Raw genomic sequence first — 17,336 nt, forward strand, 5'->3', positions numbered from 1 at the left:
AACAAGATGTCCAATTTCCCTTGAAAACCAGGGCTCTTTCCAATTTTTACTGTTTCCTTTCAACCGAACAGGAACATAACAATTCTGTACTCTTAAAATTTCCCCTTTAAATGTCCTCCATTTCTCTTCTACATCTTTCCCATAAAACAAAATGTCCTAGTTCACTCCTTTTAAATCATCTCGCATCGCATCAAAGTTAGCCTTTCTCCAATCAAAAATCTCAACCCTAGGTCCAGTTCTGACCCTCTCCATAATTATATTGAAACTAATGGTATTGTGATCACTGGACCCGAAGTGCTCCCCAACGCATACCTCCGCCACCTGTCCAGTCTCATTTCCTAACAGGAGGTCCAGCACTGCCCCTCCTCTAGTAGGTACCTCTATGTATTGCTGCAAAAAACTATCCTGCACACATTTTACAAACTCCAACCCATCCAGCCCATTTACAGAATGTGTTTCCCAGTCTATGTGTGGAAAGTTGAAATCTCCCACAATCACTACCTTGTGCTTACTACTAATCTCTGCTATCTCCTTACATATTTGCTCTTCCAATTCTCGTTCCCCGTTTGGCGGTCTATAATACACCCCTATAAGTGTTGCTACACCTTTCCCACTTCTCAATTCCACCCAAATAGCCTCCCTAGATGAGCCCTCCAATCTATCCTGCCAAAGCACTGCTGTAATATCTTCCCTGACTAGCAATGCAACACCTCCACCTCTTGCCCCTCCAATTCTATCACACCTGTTATTAAAGTTACTAGAAATGAAAAAGTGCGGCAGAGGGCGACAGCAGTAGAGTTGCTGTCTGAAAGCGCCAGAGACCCTGGGTCGATCCTGACTATGATTGCTGCCTGTAAAGAGTTTGTACATTCTCCATGTGACCGTGAAGGTTTTTTCCAGGTGCTTAGGTTTCCTCCCACACTCCAAAGACGTGCGGGTTAGTAGGTTAATTGGCTTCGGTAAAAATTCTAAATTGTCGCTAGTGTGTTGGATAATGTTAGTATACAGGGTGATCGCTGGTCGGCACTGAATCGGTGGGGCGAAGGACCTGTTTCAGCGCTGTATCTCTAAACTTTAAAATCTAAAATCTGGATGTGGTCACAAGAATGAGGCTACAGTCAGATTAATGACCATGTTAAATGGCAGAGTAGTTGAATGGTGAATTTCTACTCCGAATTTGTATTTTGTTATGTGATCCCATCCTGTGAATGGAATTCAGGTCTTTTGTCGTGAATCTTGGAATCTGCTTCACATAAAATGGGAACTGATTTTATGACATGCTTTATGTGTCAGCTGCTTTGTGCAGAAGTGTAGCAGATAATAATGGGGTGGTTAAGATCTGACCTACTGGTAATTATTGGAATAGGGTGTAGATGTGTGAATTTAAAGTTGGGCTGCTTTTGGGAGGACACGGACACACACACACACACACACACACACACACACACACACACACACACACACACACACACACACACACACACACACACACACACACACACACACACACACACACACACACACACACACACACACACACACACACACACATGCTGAGGCTTTATAAGACATTGGTCAGACTGCATTTGGTGTATTGCGAGCAGTGAAATGCACCTTATCTGAGGCAGGATGTGCTGGTGTTGGAGGGTTAAGAGGAGGTTCATGAAAATGATCCTAGAGATGGTTGGATTAACATGAAGAGCGTTTGATGGCACTGGACCCGTAATCACTGGAGTTTACAAGGATGAGGGGGCACCTCATTGAAATGTACCGAATAGTGAAAGCACTTGATAGAGTGGATGTGGTGAGGATGGTTCCACTAGTGGGAGAGTCTCAGACCAGAATAAAAGGATGCACCTTTAGAAAGCAGATAAGGAGCGATTTCTTTAGTCAGAGGGCACATGTTGAGAATACATAACCTCTGCATCTGACCTGGTCCATTACCCCGCCCCACCCCCACACCCCCAAACACTTTTTTGGACTGGTGACGTTCTGGGTCGGGACCCTTCTTCAGATTCAGATTTTTAGAATCGAGATGAGGTGTCTGAAGAAGGGTCCCGACCTGAAACATCACCCATCCTTTTTCTCCAGAGATGCTACCTGACCCGCTGAGTTACTCCAACACTTTTTGTCTACTCAAGAGCCTCCAAGTGGCAAAGATGGAGCATTCTTGTGTTTTGTTTGACTAAACGTGGCAGAGAGTGAGTTTAGTTCAGTCAGGTCATTGTTATTGACTGTTGTCAGGTGATCACATAACTGGCATAGTAGCTTTCTGACTTTAGGTTCTCCAGCCACTGGGAATATCAGTCCTAACCAGTAGAACACTCTCCTGCATTGCCCCATAAATCAAATGACTCAATGACTGTGGACAAAATCATTGCATGACTAATTGCTGTTCTTCAGTAGGGAGGTACTTGGAAATAAATCTTCGTGCCCTTGCCAACGCCAACATCTAATTTAAAAAATGACAAAGGCAGGAGGTAGAATTTGAACAAAAATGGTTGACTTGCTCGTAAAGTGTTGAATCAGCACTTTATGGCATTTGGTACACTGGCATTTACGAGGCCAGTCATTGGGAAATGGGGACACAAGAGACTGCAGATGTGGAATTTCGAGCTGAACACAAAGTGCTGGAGGCCAGGCAGCATCTGTGGATGGAAATGGACAGTCAACATTCTTCAGGCTGAAGCGACTTGACCCAAATCTTTGTCCTCTCTGAAGATAGACACACAATGTTGGACTAACAGGATGGCACGATGGCGCAGCGGTGGAATTGCTGCCTTACAGCACCAGGGACCTGGGTTCGATCCTGACTACGGGTGCTGTCCGTATGTTTAGAGGTGTCTATTATTGGTACAGAAAGGTTGTTCTTATTGCCTCACTGTAAAATTCCTCTCTGTTTCAAGTTTATTCAGTGGATATTCTTGAATGGTTAATCTTGCTTACTTTCAACCATGGCAATGTCCTACACTGGAAGCCATTGATCCATCCACTTCATGCTGGCAGAAGTGATCTTATTTGCCATCCTGTCCTATTTGCTATTGTGCAGCAATTTAGGAAACAGAATCCATTTATCAGCAGAACTACAGGATCTTCTCCCGATAGGACCAGGAACATTTCTCCGGCAAAATGGAGTGATTGTACATGGAGTGAAAGTAGAACATAGAAAATTACAGCACAAGATTTAATAGGAATCTGAGTGGCAACTTTTCCCACACAGGGTGTGGTGGGTATATGCGATGAGCTGGCAGAGGAGGCAGTTGAGGCAGACACTATAACAAAATTCAAAAGACATTTGGACAAGTATATGGACATGAAAGGTTTATAGGGATATGGGCCAAATGAGGGCAGGTGGGACTAGTGTAGATGGGGCAACTTAGTCAGAATGGGCAAGATGGGCCGAAGGGCCTGTTTGCAGGCTGAATTAATGTATGACACTAAGAACTGAGCCTTGCACACAATGACCATGGCGAACATAATGCCAAGATAAACTAATGTCATTTGCTTGTACGTGATCATGCCTGACCCGCTAAGTTACTCCAGCACCTTGTGTCTAACTTCAGTGTATACCAGCATCTGCAGTTCCTTTCTACACATCTATTATCCCTCTATTGCCTGCATTTCCATGTGAAGCGTGGTTGTGCATAATTTATGGATATATATAGTAATTTCAGCTACAGTAATGAATTCAACAATTATTGACAGGAATGTTGGTAAATTATCTCTACTCTGGTTGGTAACAGCATTGTAATTATAGATCATGCAGTTCTTTAAAAAAGATTTGAATTATCTCACTTTGCACATTCCTGCCATTCATCTAATCAGTCTGTATTCCATGCTTTCTGCGGCTTAAAACTGTGAGAGTAGATAATATATCCAAAACAATCTAAATGAATAAGGGTCCTGATGCTGAGCACAAATGCCTAAAGGGCCTGTCCCACTTAGCCGTCATTCGCACGCCATTTACGCGACCTGCTAGCGTGTGGGTAGCGCGGGACGGGCACATGGAGTGGCGTGGAGGAGTGTGGACTTCGTCCTGCGCAAAATAACTGACAGCCAAAGTGGGACACGCCCAAGACCCTGGCGCTGCGCAACGCCTCGCCTCCAACAGCAGCAGAAGCAGGCAAATGATCGCCGAGCTCAGCCTGGGGCTCACGGCCGTTGCGGATCCGGATCAGCCCCTACTCCCAGAGCGGAGCCAAGACGATTGGAGATAGACACAAAATGCTGGAGTAACTCAGCGGGACCGGCAGCATCTCTGGAGAGAAGAAATGGGTGACGTTTCTTCAGTCTGATGAAGGGTCTCAACCCGAAACATCATCCATTTCTTCTCTCCATAGATGCTGCCAGTCCCGCTGAATTACTCCTGCATTTTGCATCTATCTTCAAATGATTCACGCGCTCCAGACGTCTTCATTGATGAGCAAAACGGTCCTTCGGACTGTCGCATTGACGGCCCAGGAGGCCCTTAAGTCTGTAGAGACCACACCTATGGAGATGCTGCCTGACCCGTGTGCAGTATTTTGTTTCCAATTTTGAACAGAAGGGATTATTCGTATCAATTGTGTATTGAGGAAGTGCAACAAGATCTGGGTGTCCTTGTACATCAGTCACTGAAAGTAAGCATGCAGGTACAGCAGGCAGTGATTAAAACTAATGGCATGTTGGCCTTCATAACAAGAGGAGCTGAGTATTGCACCAAGGCATATTCCGTGTATGTGAATACTTGGCCAATAAATGTATTCACTCATAAACTTATTAATTCATTCATTCATTCATTGGAGCAAAAAGGTCCTTCTGCAGTTGTACAGGACCCTGATGAGACCACACCTGGAGTATTGTGTGCAGTTTTGGTCTCCAAATTTGAAGAAGGGCGTTCTTGTTATTGAGGTAGTGCAGCATAGGTTCACAAGGTTAATTCCCGGGATGGCTGCACTGTCATATGTTGAAAGATTGAAGCGACTGGGCTTGTATTCACTGGAATTTAGAAGGATGAGAGGCAATGCTATTGAAACATATACGATTATTAAGGAATTAGGCAAACTAGCGGCAGGAAACATGTTCCCAATGTTGGGAGAGTGCAGAATCATGGGCTACAGTTTAAGAATTAAGGGGTGGGCCATTTAGAACGGAGATCGGGAAAAACTTTTTCACCCAGAGAATTGTGAATCTGTGCAATTCCCTGCTTCAAAAGGCAGTGGAAGACGATTCTCTGGATGCTTTCAAGAGAGAGTTAGATAGAGCTCTTAAAGATAGCGGAGTCAAGAGATATGGGGAGAAGGCAGGAACGAGGTACTGATTGTGCATGATCAGCTATGATCACAGTGAATGGCAGTGCTAGCTTGGGGCCGAATGGCCTACTCTTGCACCTGTTGTCTATTGTCTAATATCTAAACCAGCTACTGCAGTTCCTTGCATTATATGAAGGAAATGCAGTTGAGGTTGTGGATATTGGCTTTCAAAAGACATTTGATAAAATGTTATGTATTAAAACTATCGGCAAGATTGAAGTCTCTGGCATTAAAGAGGTGGTCACAGCATGAATGGCCTCCTGGATGGTAGATTTATCATATGAGGAGATACTGAATTGGCAGAACTTCTATTCTCCAGAGTTCAGCGCAGTGATAGGAAATCTCTGAAATGCACCAAATTCTTCCAAGGTTTGATACACTGTGAAGATGTTTTGTTGGAGCTTTGGGATCTAAAAACAATAGTCACAATCAGAACTAATAGTCATTATCCCAGTCCTGCTGGAGTAACTCAACGGGTCAGGCAGCATCTCTGGAGAAAAAGGACGGGTAATGTTTCGGGTTGGGAACCTTGTGAAGTGAGTCTGAAGAAGGGTCCCAACCCGAAAGGTCTCCAGAGAAATTGCCTGACCCACTGACTCTCTCCAGCGCTCTGTATCTATATTTGGTATAAACCAGAATCCGCAGTTCTTTGCTTCAACCTGAGTAACATCCTCTATTAAGGATAAGCTATGCAGGACATGGATAAAGAGAAATTTCTGCGGGTCAGTGAGAAAGAGATATTTCTGCATGCACCAGGTGATGACTCTTTTAAATTCTTTACCCAAAGGGCTGTGGAGGTTCAGACACCAAGAACCAGAAGTGATGTGAAGAACATCTTATTGACACTCTGGTGGAGGCAGATACAATAGTGGCTTTTGAGGCTTTCGAGGGTTATAGGTCATGTGGAGGCAGAGGAAACTATTTTAATTTGACATTGTTCAGCATGGACATTGTGGGCCGAATAGCCTGTTCCTGTGGTGTACTGTTCTATGTTCTATATACATACACATGGGAATACCACCAATTGCAGGTTTCCCTCTAATTAGCTCATCATCCTTGTTTGGAAGCACAGTTGAGATAGTTGTGGGTGTAGCCAAGACCATCATGTAAACCCACCTCCCTTCCATTGGTTCCATCAACCCTTCATGCTGCCCTGGCAAGGCCAGCAGCATAATCAAGGTCAAATCTCGTCCCAATCACTCCCTCTTCTCCCCTCTCCCACCAGGCAAGTACAGAAGTTTGAAAACACACACCTCCAGCTTCAAGGACAATTTCTTCTCAGTGGTTATCAGGCAACTGAACTGTCCTCTGACCAACTAGAGAGCGGTCCCAACCTACCATCTACCTCATTGGAGACCTTAAAACTATCTTTAATCAGACTTGACTGGACTTTACCTTGCATTAAACTTTATACTATTTAACATCTATCTGTACATTGTGGACGGCTTGATTGTAATCATGTACGGTCTTTTCGCTGATTGGATACAATGGAACAAAATGGCTTCTCACTGCGCCTCGGTACACGTAATAAGAAACTAAACTGCACTAAACATTGTCAGGCCTTTATCATCACTGGGTATAAATTCTGGAAGTGCCTCAGAACAACACTGTGAGGGCACCTTCACATGAAGGACGACAGAATTTCAAATAGGCTGCTTGCCAGAATCTTTTCAAGAATCATTTTTCAGTATTTTTTTTTAATGCTTAGAATATTTGTGCTACAGATGCCAGTGACCCTCAGATCCCCCCCAAAACGACTAAACAAAAATATTGCAGGGAAGCATCTTATTAGAAGTGCAGCATTAATGCAATATTAAAGCAAAATGCATACATTTTATTTTAAGAACTAGTTGACGGAGATCTGAGAGGCATGTTTTTGACCCAGAAGGTGGTGGGTACATGGAACAAGCTGCCAGAGAAATTGATAGAAACAGCCATAATTAAAAAATGTTAAAGATGTTAGGACACGTACATAAATAGGAAAGCATTACTTGGATATGGGCCAAATGCAAGCAAATAAGGCCAGCTGAAATGAACGTCTTGGCTGGCACGGACGAGTTGGGCTGAACGGCCTGTTTCTCAGCAATAGCACTCGAAGTCTTGAAGTAACTCAGCAGGTCAGGCAGCATATGTGGAGAACTGGATAGGTGATGCTTTGGATCGAGACCCTTGTTCACCTATCAATTTTCTGCAGAGATGCTGCCTGACCTTTGTAGCCTTTTGTGTATTAACCAGCATATACAGTTCTTTGTTTCTGAACTCTATGAATCATTGGAGACCGCCAGACTATCTTTAATTGGACTTTACTAGATTGGGTCTTGCACTCCATATCCTGTATCTCTACACTGTGGATGGCTTGATGCTCCTCATGTATCGTTTTTCCGCTGACTGGATGGTATGCAACAAAAGCTTTTCACTGTATCTTGGCACATGTGACAATTAACTAAACTAAGACTAATCTACACTAAGTTTGACAAATCCTCATCAGGTAAAGTGTAGGAAGGAACTGCAGATGCTGGTTTATACCGAAGATAGACACAAAGTACTGGAGTAGCTAAGCGGGTCAGGCAGCATCTCTGGAGAAAAGGGATGGGTGACGTTTCTGGTCAGAATCCTTCTTCAAGCATGCTTCTGAAGAAGGGTCTGAGATGGATTCCGACCCATACTTTTTCTCCAGAGATGCTGCCTGACCCACTGAGTTAGTCCAGCACTTTGTGTCTATCTTCCCTATCAGGTAATGGAGTATGTATATACAGAGAAACAATGAATAAAATTCAAGGCATTACTTGCTTCCACACAAAACCATGCCATGCAACCAACCATGTGGCACAGAAGCCCTTCAAACCATTCTCAAGAACCTCCTGCCTATAATATCTTGAGACACATTAGTTTTAATGTCTTGCAGAACTCTTCCCTCTGGCCACCCTTGAGATTATTGAAGTGTGTTGGATTTTATTCCCCCACTGCCACATCTGTGAATTTTGCTAGATGCTGTTTATCTTGTTTACGAGAAGCAGTGACATGCCCCCAATCCCAAAGGGGTCTGAGCAGAACACGGAACAAGATGCATTGGGTTGCTTCTGAAAGGAAATTGGACTGGAAGTGGGGATATTTATTAAAAGCCAATGGCATGAAGCGTGCTTCGGTAATTGGGTTTCTTTTTCCCAAGTGCATAAAGTCAATATTTTCTGTGCATTAGTGCTTAATACCACTCATACTCAAATGATCACAAAACAAGTTTTTGGAAAGAAAAGATGCCCCACTCGTATCATGTTGCTGATACATTAAAAACATTGCAGGAATCTTATAATTTGGTACTTAAATGAAAGTGGACAAAATATCATTTAACTATCCTCCCAGCTTACACCATTTTACTTTGAAAGAGCAGAGATCGATGTTCATTGTGGTCTCCATTGTTCATTTCATGGTCCATTGGAAGCTGCTTTGAAAGATGCCAAGGACAGGCAGCATAGCGTTAACATTAAAGGTAACAGCAGGAAATACTGTTAAAATGCTCATCAGATCAGGCAGCATCTGCAGAATAAAAAGCAGAGTTTCAGGTTGTTGACCCTCCACAGACCATAACGTCATAGGACACAGGAACCGAAATAGGCCATTCAGCCCATCAAAGTCTACTCTGCTGTTCAATCATGGTTGATTTAATTTTCCCTCTCCACCCTATGCTCCTGTATTCTCGCTGTAATCTTTGACACCCTTCCTAATCAAGAACTTATCGATCTCCGGTTTAAAAATACCCAATTTCTTGGGCTCCACAGCTGTCTGTGGCAATGAATTCCACAGATTTATCACCCTCTGGTTAAAGAAATTCCTCCTCGTCTCCACTCACTTTTCAGACACTGTTGCATCTTCCCCAGATGCTGCCTGATCTGCTGACTCAGTACTTTCTGTTTTTATTTCACGCTTCAGGTATCTGCAGCTTTAAAAAGAAAATAAGCAAAACATTAGAGTGAAGTTGGAAAACGTGCAATCACACTTGCAGACAGCATTTAGTTCAGTTTAGTTGAGAGATACAGCGTGAAAACAGGCCCTTTGGCCCACCAAGTTGATGCCGACTATTGATCACCTTCTCACACTAGTTCCATGTTATCCCACTTTCTCATCTGCTCCCTACACACTAGCAGACATTCACAGAGGACTGCAGGTCTTTGGGATGTGGGAGGAAACTGGAGCATCTGGCGAAGGCAGGAGTATGGAGTTGAAGAGGAAAAGATGCAGTTTGCATCTTGGCAAGGCTGCAGTTTAAAAGATAGATCAGTCAGCTGCCCCACTGGCCGCTCTAATTAATGCACAGTCGATCATTTATTTTTAAATCTGAGATTGAATGATTCTTTTTTAACAAACTGATATGTATCAAAGGTGACTTGAGCCTGTATCAGCCATGATGACTGAATGTAGTCATGGCTGAAGGGGTAAATAAATCATTTCCCATTTTTATGTTTTTATATTTACCTATGAAACGTGTACTGTTCTATCTCAGAAGCTATGGCTATGGACAAGGTTTACATGAATGCTCCGGATTCTTATTCTGGATGCTGATATTGATCAGTAAGATGTGCAACAAAGAGACCATGGGTTTCTTGGGGTTCTGGCCAATTTTATGGACTAAACATGTTCAGTTGGCAAGTAGAAAGCAGAAATGGGATTACGTTGTTCAAGAAGATGCTGGAGAATCGGAGGTAGACAAAAATGCTGGAGAAACTCAGCGGGTGCGGCAGCATCTATGGAGCGAAGGAAATAGGCACCGTTTTGAGCCAAAACCCTTCTTCAGACTGATGCAGGGGGGGAGAGGGGAGACGTTGATGGGATTACAGTTGCCCAATCGTCCCGAACCAGATGGGTCCATATAAAGGCTGCAGTTGAAACATTGCATTTGGCTTCCTTTTTTTCTCATTATCCAATCCTCAATAACATTCAAGCAGTCCCTAGACTTCTAGATGCAGAAACATGTTGGCACTGAACTCTTCATTATTTCTCATTTGAACTGCTTCCATCCTGTGCAAATGTAGACTTGCCTGCAAGCAGATGTTTCCAGTCTACCATGGGAAGGTCCAGTCTTGTAATCAACCATTCCCCAATTTAAAAGATGTCCTTTTCTGGCTCGTATCTATCTTTTTCCATAATCACTTTAATATTGAAATAAAGTATTACAGCAATTTAATTCACCACAGAAGTGATTCTTCAACCTACATCATTGCAGACATTGGACTTTGTCTATGGAACTGTTGCCCTACAATGCTGAGAATTATATTCTGCGCTCTATACCTTTTCCTTCATTCTGCCTATTGTACTTGCGTTTGGCTTGATTGTATTCATGTTTGGTATTATCTCATTTGATTGGACAGCATGCAAAACAAAGCTTTTCACTTTAGTCTAAAGAAGGGTCTGGACCCAGAACATCACCCATCCATGTTCTCCAGAGATGCTGCCTGACCTGCTGATTTACTCCAGTAATTTGTGTCCCCTTTTTTTGTAAACCAGCATCTGCAGTTCCTTGTTTCTACTGAAACCTTTCACTTTACCTTGCTACATATGACATTAAACTTAAATCTAAACCTAGGATAATTTTTGAGCTATTGGAATAAAAAAACAAGGAAATGGAATTGGTCAGAGTGCACTATTAGGAGCTAGGATATACTGAATGGACTGAATAACTCTCATCTGTGCTACAACTATGCTATAGGCTACAAATCTATCATTGTGGACAAAAATGAATGCATTCACAAATCATCTCAGCATGTTCTAAAAGCCTATGTAATCACTTTGTAATATAGAAAACATTGCAGTCAGTTGGTGTAATCTTAGGTCCCACCATCAGAAACAGTTATTTGATCTGATTTTATTTTAGTGACATGGTTAAGATATTAATATTGCCCTAAATGATCTGAGGGACTCCTGCTCTTCTTCAAACAGTGTCACAAGCTTTGGCCTACTTGCATTGTACAGTGGCATGGTTTGAGAACAGCTCCATCCAAGACCACACGAAATTGCAGAGAATTGTGGATGCAGCCCAGACTATCAGACAAACCGACCTCCTTTCCATTCACACTTTACTCTGCTTTGGCAACGCCACCAGCATAATCAAAGACAAGTCTCACCCCGGTCACTCCCCCCTCTCATGCAAGATGTACATAAGTGTGAAAACCCATACTTCCTGATTCAGGGACAGTATCAAGCAACTGAACCATCCTATCATCAATTAGAGAGCTGTCCCGACCTACCATCTACCTCATTGGAGACAGTTGGACTATTTTTAATCGGACTTTATTCGACTTTATCTTGCACTAAACGTTATTCCTTTTATCCTGTATCTGCACACTGTGGACGGCTTGATTGTAATCTTGTATAGTCTTGATGCTGACTGGTTAGCACGCAATAAAGGCTATTAGCTGTACCTCAGTACACGTGACAATAAACTAAACTAAACTAAATTTGAGAGAGCATACGGCGATCTTGATTTCATGCCTCGCATAAAACCCAGTGTCGCACTCTCTCAGTAGCTTGCGAAAATGCCAGTCCATGTTTAGCAGTGGGGCATTAATAAATGGAGGTTGGTGACAACACATTGCCTTTCAATTTTCCTATGAAACATTTTCTATGCAATGTTAGAAGGAAATTATAAGCATTCAACGACTCAAATATCTGAAGTTCCAGACATCAACAGACAAATTTTAATTGATGTCTTTTCAGTGATATTGGCTTAGGAATATGATACATTTTCATTTCTAAGCTCTTTTGACATTTGGGATCTGGCTACTGTCGTTATTTTGTATGTAATTAATTTGAGTAGAAAAAGTGACGAGTTTCATTTTGGATAACAAAGGGCTGATTAATATGTTCCTCTGGTGCTGGAGGTGTTATGTATTTGGAGAAAACTGACATCACTTGTGCTAGGTTTTGTAGTTTAAGGATGCCAGCTTATTCCTCAGCCACAGACAAGATTTGATTAATGAAAAATGCTGCCTATTCCCTCGAGTTTCTTTTCCATTAAATTCTGGATTTCAATTCTCACCTACTGCGGTATGTGCTGAATGGTGTGTTACTCACAGGAAGATGGATCAAATTTGTGCAGAAGTGGCACTGGTATGGCTTTGTTATTGTCACGTGTACCGAGATACAGAGAAAAAAAATGTTTTATATGCTATCCAGGCAAACCGTACCATACATGAACAAATACCACAGGTAGCGCAAAAAGACGAAGGAAACAGATTGCAAAGAAACTACTGCAGATAATAAAGTGCAAGAGCTGCAATGAGGTAGATTGGGAGATGGGGAATAAATCTTTAGTTTAATGGCTGTTTAATTTAGTTTAGACATGCAGCATGGAAACGCACCCTTCAGCTCACCGAGCCCGTGTCGACCAACAATCACCCCTACACTAGTTTAGTGTAGTTTAAAAATACAGCGCGGAAACAGGCCCTTCGGCCCACCTAGTCCGCACCTACCAGCGATCCCCGCACATTAACACTATCCTATACACATTAAGGCCAATTTACACTTATACCATGCCAATTAACCTACAAACCTGTACATCTTTGGAGTGTGGGAGGAATCCGAAGATCTTGGAGAAAACCCAAGCGGTCACGGGGAGAACGTACAAACTCCGTACAGACCGTACTAGTCCCAGTTTCACATCCTACACACCAGGGGCAATTAATGGAAGCCAATTAACCTCCAACCTATATGTTTTTGGAATGTGGGAGGAAACCAGAGCACCCATGGAGAATGTACAATCTCGGTACCGACAGCACCCGAGATCAGAATAAACCCTGGTCTCTGGCACTGTAAAGGGCCTGTTCCACTTTCACAACCTAATTCACAACCTCTGCCAAGATTGCCCTTGACTCATACTCGCAGCATGGTCGTCACGAGGTCGTAGGAGGTCATAGGTAGGTCGTAGCAGGTCGTGATGCTAGTCGTAGGTACTCGTGGCATCAAATAGGTAGCAGCGTTTTTTCTAGCCTGATAGAAAATGTCCACGAGTAATAAAAAGGTCGGCATGGAAAAAATCAATACTTTTTACTCGTAGGTAGGTCGTAGGTAGGTCGTAGGTAGGTCGTAGTAGGTTGTAATGCTAGTCGTAGGTAGTCGTAGATGGTCGGAGGCAGTCGAAGGTAATAGCTCCGGGGTGAAAAAAGGTCAGTAGAAAAAAAAGGTTATTTGAACAGCAGAACGTCGCCTCTGTCACTCCAAGGCATGTTCATTCATAGCTGGAGAGTTTTTTGGAGAGGAGACTTGTGTTTTAGAGATGGCACCAAAAAGGCAGCAGAGCAGGGGGAGGGCACAACTGAAAAAAAAGCCGGCCATGCGGGTGTTGCCCACCCAAGAGGAGGAGTGGCAGGAGGTGATGCTACAGGAGGCAATAGTGCAGGAGGAGGTAGCCCTGCATGAGAGACCCCTGGAGGAGGAGACCAGGGCGGTAGTATATGTCCCCACCACCACCCCATCCTTCACTGCCTCATTTGAAGGCAGCAAAGCAGCCCTTTCTCCTGTGTCTGACACAGCATCAGAGGCAGATGCCCCATTGGTGGCGAGGGAGAACTGGAGGAAGGTTATGCCCTACACCTTCACCAGGCAGCAGGAGGGGTTCCTTGAGGAACGGTTCCAGCAGAATGCCATCCTGTACGAAAAGGAAAATAAGGGGTACAGGGACTGGGACAAGAATGGCATGCTTGCCATCCACTGCCCCACATGTGTGCTTAAAGTTCCATCTCTTCCAGTCATCTGGTGGACTGGGACAGTCCATCACATCATCTCCATTCACCCATTGAGACGTATTCTTGTGCTTCCTCTTCACCTGCTGCCTTTCTTAAAAGACTGCTGAAACAAAGGGGCTACTGCAAACGGCAGTAAAACGTATATGGTCGAAGCCAGTCTTCAACATAGTCGAAGGAGGTTGAAGGAGGTCTTCTTCATAGTCGTGGAAGGTCGTAGACATAGTAGTGGAAGGTCTTAGGAGGTCGTAGGTTACCGCAACCTTGATTTTTTTTTAGGTCGTTTTAGGTCGCCAGAGGTCGTGAATTAGGTTGTGAAAGTGGGACAGGCCCTTAAGGCAGCAGCTACACCGCTTCACCACCACACACTGATCTTGAATCTGGTCTACGTGCTTTCAAGCTTTTGGATCTGCTTTAGTTTTGTTTATTGTCAAATGTACCGAGGTGCAGTGAAAAGCTTTATTGTTGTGTGCTATCCAGTTGGTGAAAAGACTGTACATGATTACAATCGAGCCGTCCACAGCGTACAGATACAATGTAAAGGGAATAACGTCTGGCGCAAGATAAAGTCCAGTAAAGTTCGATTAAAGATAGTCCCCGGATCTCCAATGAGGTAGGCGGTAGGTCCAGACCGCTCTTTAGTTGTTGCTCAGGTGGTTCAGTTGCCTCTGATGGGAGAAGGGAATAGAGAGATTGTGAATAGTCCTCGGTAATTTTGGCAGCTTTCCTGATGAAGTGTGGATTTGATAGCGGGAAGTCTTGTTGGTGTTGTGGACTGGGCCGTGTTCATAAAACTCTACAATTTCTTGAGGACTTAGGCAGAGCTGTTGCCAAAGCAAGCTGTGATGCATCCTGATAAAATGCTTTCTATGGTGCATCTGCAGCAATTTTGGTAAAACTTGCATGCCAAACATCCTTGTCCCACTCTCACAACTTAATTCACGACCTCTGCCGAGTTTGCTCTTGACTCATACTCGCAGCATGGTGGTCGTAGGAGGTCGTAGGTAGGTTATGATGCTAGTCATAGGAACTCGTGGCATCAAGTAGGTTGGGGCGTTTTTCTAGCCTGATGAAAAATGTCCTCGAATAAAAAAGTTCGTGAATTAGGTCGTGAAAGTGGGACAGGCCCATAAGCCTTCTGAGGAAGAAGAGGCATTGGTGAGGTTTCTAGCCTGTAGCCCATCATTCCACTGACCTTCCATTCAAAGGAGCATTGCGGTATTGAGCTGGTCAGGGAGGGCTTCGTTTTTGCCAGCAATTCTGCCCAACTTCATTTTGTTGTCCATTATTCCATGCAAGCCTTGCCACAAACTACATGATTGGTGTGGGACCCTAGCTTGGCCTAGGGTCCCAGACTCTTGGCATCTCTGATGGTTATTCGACGGTTGTACTTACATTTCCAGTGTAGGTTTAGGTCACTACACTCGAGTCAATGCAATCAACCATATGTTTTCTTAATCATCTCACTGTTAAGGTGGACAAAAAATCTTGAATTGTGTGAATCTAACATTATAAATGAATGAACCAATTATTACTTTTAGAATCATAGTTATACGGCATGGACACAGGCCCTTCGGCCCAACTTGCCCACGCCGACCAACATGCACCATCTACACTAATCCCACATGCTTATGTTTGGTCCATATCTCTCTAAAGCTTTCCTATTCATGTACATTCATGTACATTCATTCTAAATGTTTCTTATCCGCCTCAACTACCTCCTCTGGTAGCTCATTCATTATACTTCCCATTCGCTGTGTAAAAAATATTTCTTGCAATTTTTGCAATACTTTATTTCAGACAGTTCACAGCATTACCATTGATCAGAAATAATATAATGTTACAAACAACCTTTTTACAGTGCCTTTTAAACATGAAAAGATGCCAGAATGCTTCACAAGAAGGGCATGAAACAACATTTAACACCAAAGAACATAAAGGAGATAGAAACAGAAAATATTGTAACACCAATACCAACAACCCAGCAGGCCAGGCAGCATCTCTGGAAAGATAAACCATTTTTCCAAGTCTTGAGGCATTTTTTTGCAGAACAGTGAAAGACAAATAAAATAAGTAATTTTGAACTATAGTGAAGGTGGTGAGAAGAATGGACGAAGAGAATATCTGTGATGGAGTGAGACCAGGTCAAATGGGTTAGTGGGCAGCTCGAGGCTGATTATGCTGCTCTGCCAGTGTTAAAGCCCTGTCCCACTGTACGAGTTTCATTCAAGTGCTCTCCCGAGTTTAAAAAAAAATCAAACTTGTGGTAGGCACATAGAATGAACGTAGCGGGTACGTCGGAGTTCGGGAACGTCTCTTACCACTAACGGCAGGTACTCGGGAAACGCAGTAAGCTCGGGAAGACTCGTGAAGATTTTTCAAAATGTTGAAAAATGTCCACGAGAGCCCCGAGTACCGACGAGCGGCCATTACCGTAAATCTCCTAGTTCGAATCAGGGCAACCTCGGGAGAGCTCTTGAATGAACTCGTACAGTGGGACAGGACTATTAGTGTAGTGAATAGCGGGGTTGTGCGACTGGCTCTGCGGGTCAGGGCTTAGTTTTAGTTTTAGAGATACAACATACGGCCCACTGATTCCACGCCGACCAGTTCCTGCTAGACCATTGTTCCTGCTAGACCATTCTCACTCTGGTTATTCCTTCTCCACTTCCCTATTGGGCAAAAGTTATAAAAGCTGCAATATATGTGGCTGTTTCCCCTCTGTTATTAGGCTTCCATCGATTAGGTTATAGGTCTGATCTTCCAGCTTACATCATTGTGGACATTGGATTTTCTCTCTAGAATTATTACGCTACAATGCTGAATAACTATATTATGCACTCTGGTATTTTTCTGTTCATTCTACCTGTTGTACTGATGTTTGGCTTGATGATATTCATGTGAATGGAGGTCAAATTACAGATATATCAGGTGTTGGTGAGGCCACATTTAGAGTATTGTGTTCAGTTTTTGTCACCATCTTATAGGAAAGATGTTGTCAAGCTTGAAAGGGTTCAGAGAAGATTTACCAGGATGTTGTTAAGACTCGGGGGCCTGAGCTATAGGGTGGGGAGACTGGGACTTTATTCCTTGGAGCGCAGGAAGATGAGGGGTGATCTTATAGAGGATGTTGAGAGTTGAAAATTATGAGAGGAATAGATCGGGTAAATGCATAGTCTTGTGCCCAGAGTAGGGGAATCGGGAACTAGAGGACATAACTTGAAGGTGAGGGGGGGAAAGATTTAATGGAAACCTGAGGGTTATTTTTACACAAAGGGTGGTTGGTGTGTGGAATAAGTTGCTGGAGGAGGTA

General features: G+C 43.4%; 1 protein-coding gene across 5 annotated transcripts in view; it reads left to right on the forward strand.

The window, feature by feature from the left end:
- The window catches only part of LOC129706391 (chemokine-like protein TAFA-2), a 198,585-nt gene that overhangs the window by 84,764 nt on the left and 96,485 nt on the right, over nt 1-17,336 (forward strand). The window lies entirely within an intron of this gene.

The sequence above is a fragment of the Leucoraja erinacea genome, chromosome 19 (genome assembly GCF_028641065.1).
Source record: "Leucoraja erinacea ecotype New England chromosome 19, Leri_hhj_1, whole genome shotgun sequence".
NCBI lineage: Eukaryota > Metazoa > Chordata > Chondrichthyes > Rajiformes > Rajidae > Leucoraja > Leucoraja erinaceus.